At 45.3% G+C, this 3,331-nt stretch overlaps 1 long non-coding RNA gene across 1 annotated transcript; it reads right to left on the reverse strand.

Annotated features, from left to right (window-relative positions):
• Positions 1-1,320: 1,320 nt before the first annotated feature.
• LOC114806432 lies at positions 1,321-2,708 on the reverse strand. The gene is made up of 2 exons (XR_003754468.1): positions 2,659-2,708; positions 1,321-1,642 (listed from the first exon to the last, which is right to left on the reverse strand). It is a non-coding gene; the product is annotated as an uncharacterized LOC114806432 (long non-coding RNA).
• Between the last annotated feature and the right edge of the window lie 623 nt (positions 2,709-3,331).

Consider the following 3,331-nt stretch of genomic DNA (forward strand, 5'->3'; position numbering starts at 1 on the left):
CAACAGTTACCTGTGCTTCCACCAGCACAGGCTACTTTATCTTGAGAACCTCAGAGGCCTGATATAAAAAGTAATATAATCATCTTAAAGGCTGAGATATTGGAAGAATATTAACAAAAATCAGAAAAGAAGCAAACAAGCAGCATTAATCCCTTTTCCTTCTTATGACCTTTCTGGTAGAGAAGTTTACCTTCCCCTTGCTCTGCACCAGAAGATCTAGGCTCTAAGCTCTTCCAGGATGTAAGCTCATTGTGGGCAGGGAACGTGACTACTACTTCTGCGATACCGAACACTCCCAAGCCTTTAGTACAGTGCTCCGCACGCCATAAGCATTCAATGGGCGCGACTGATGGAATGATGGCCGGAGATCAGCAGGACTTAGAACAAGAAGGTGCAAGGCAGTTTTGGGAGATGGATGCTCACCTCCTGGTTACTTCATATCACTTTCTCCACCAAAGGAATTCTTTGGAGCAGCACGGCTCAGTGGAAAGAGCCCGGGCTTGGGAGTCAGAGGTCACGAGTTCTAATCCCTGCTCTGCCGCTTGTCAGCTATGTGACTTTGGGCGAGTCACTTAACTTCTCTGGGCCTCAGTTATCTCATCCGTAAAACAGGGATTAAGGCTGTGAGCCCCACGTGGGACAACCTGATCATCTTGAAACCTCCCCAGCGCTCCGAAAAGTGCTTCACACATAGTAAGAGCTTAACAAATGCCATTATTATAATAATAATAATAATAATAATAATAATAATAATGTTGGTATTTGTTAAGCGCTTACTATGTGCAGAGCACTGTTCTAAGCGCTGGGGTAGACACAGGGCAATCAGGTTGTCCCACGTGGAGCTCACAGTCTTAATCCCCATTTTGCAGATGAGGTAACTGAGGCACAGAGAAGTCAAGTGACTCGCCCACAGTCACACAGCTGACAAGTGGCAGAGCTGGGATTCGAACTCAGGACCCCTGACTCCAAAGCCCGTGCTCCTTCCACTGAGCCACGCTGCTTCTCTATTATGAAGAAAATGTTTTACCTTATCATGAGCCACACTGGCCATTTATTCTTAGCATTATAAGGTTGTGGGTTCCCCAGTGTGGATAATACAGAGAGATTCCCGCAGTTGACGGGAAAGGCAATTTACTGGGAAGGTACTCCAAGGTTTTTGTTGACTTGAGTTTGGGATCAACCTTTGGCCTTCATTTGCTCGGTGAAAGGAGTCCTGGTAATTATCCGGCCCTTGGAATTCACACTGTGATGTTTGGACAGCGTTTCCCCACTTTGTGGTGTGGAAGCATGTGGCATACGCACGCAAAACAAGTCAAGAAAGTGATTTAAAGGACATTTTATAGAGGATGAGCAAACAAGGAGGGAGAAAAGAGTCCATAACAACGATTTTGTGGTCGGGGGGGGATGTGCTTGCCAGAAATATCTGGCAAGGTGCAAGCTACAGCATTGTGCAACCTGAATTTAGCCCTGCGTGGCTTGTTCCTCGTGAGGCTCGATCGTTTATGGCAAGGGGACGATTTTCAGGCCAATGGCAGAGTCCATTTGGAAAGCTTAGTAGGTGCCACATCCTCACTCTGTTTTCCAGGTCTGGAAATGCCAAGCAGATGAAACGGGCATGATGGGATGTTCTTCCCGGGCATATCTAGGACATCAAGGAACAAAGCTGGGGGGAAGCCTTCGGGACCATTAAAAGGTGGGAAAAGCGGATGGCTCAACAGGGACACCGGAAGACTCAACTCTTGGTGGTATTAAAATCCCACTGGTTTCAAGGCCTTTGAGGATGTTAATAATAATAATAATAATGTTGGTATTTGTTATAAGCGCTTACTATGTGCCGAGCACTGTTCTAAGCGCTGGGGTAGACATAGGGGAATCAGGTCGTCCCACGTGGGGCTCACAGTCTTAATCCCCATTTTACAGATGAGGGAACTGAGGCACAGAGAAGTGAAGTGACTCGCCCAGAGTCACACAGCCGACGAGTGGCAGAGCTGGGATTCGAACTCATGAGCCCTGACTCCAAAGCCCGTGCTCTTTCCACTGAGCCACGCTGCTTCTCTATACTTGTACTTGGACTCCTATGTTTAGTAGTAGTAAACGGTAATCTGCTAAAAAGTGGAGCAGCATGGCCTAGTGGAAAAAGCACAGGCCTGGGAGCCAGAGGTCCACCTCGTCTGCTGGGTGACCACGGGCAAGTCGTTTAACTTCTCTGTACCTCAGTTTCTCCATCTGCAAAATGGGGATTTACTGCCTGTTCTCCCTCCTACTTAGACTGTGAATCTCATAAGGTACTGACGGTAAGCCCGTCGATGGGCAGGGATTGTCTCTATCTGTTGCCGAATTGTAAATTCCAAGCACTTAGTACAGTGCTCTGCACACAGTAAGCGCTCAATAAATACTACTGAGTTGAATGAATGTCCCACCTGATTACCTTGCACCTACCCCAGCGCTTAGAACGGTGCTTGGCACAGTAAATACTTAACATAATAATAACTGTGATATTTGATAAGTGCTTACTATGTGCCAGGCACTGTACTAAGTGCTGGGATGGATGCAAATAGATAGGGTTGGATGAAGTCCCCGTCCCACATGGGGATCACAGTCTTAATCCCTCTTTTACATATGAATTTACCGAGGCAAAGAGGAAGTGAAGTGACTTACCCAAGGTCATACAGCAGACAATTGGTGGAGCAGAATTAGAACCCTTCTGACTCCCAGGCCCATGCTCTATCCACTAGGCCACACTGCTTTCCTGATGATGATGATGATGACGATGATAACAACAATAATAGCCTGAAAACTGACCAAATTTAAGGTGAAGCTGTATCCATATGCCTTGTTGTACGTGGACCAGAGAAGATTGTGGAAATAATTGGAAGGTGGCTAAGAATTTCAGAACAATGATTAATTATGCTTTCCTTTCCTAAATTCTAGGGAATTCAAAGGCAAAAGGAGTATGGAAGACTTCTGGCCATACAAACCCGTGAAAATGGCTGTAAGAGTCAATACACCCTTAAGAGCAGCAGCTAACGAAGCTTAATTGAGGGTCAGAAAAGTCCAAATTTCAGTATATGGGAATAATTCTCAAGGAGCCTTACCAACTCATCATTGATTGCGATTTCATGCATTTGAATTCCAAAAAGGCCTACACAATTATTGTAATGATGACCATTATTTCCTTAGTAGGCATCAGATCTTGATTTCAGATTCTACTGCTTTGAAACAGACATAACCCGGCCCTCAATTTTTGGACCTGAAATTGGGAAGAATGGAAATCTCCATAAAAAGTATACTTCCCTTTATACTAAGGAGGGAAAAAAATGCTATTTTGGAA

The sequence above is a fragment of the Ornithorhynchus anatinus genome, chromosome 2 (assembly GCF_004115215.2).
Source record: "Ornithorhynchus anatinus isolate Pmale09 chromosome 2, mOrnAna1.pri.v4, whole genome shotgun sequence".
Classification (NCBI taxonomy): Eukaryota; Metazoa; Chordata; class Mammalia; order Monotremata; family Ornithorhynchidae; genus Ornithorhynchus; species Ornithorhynchus anatinus.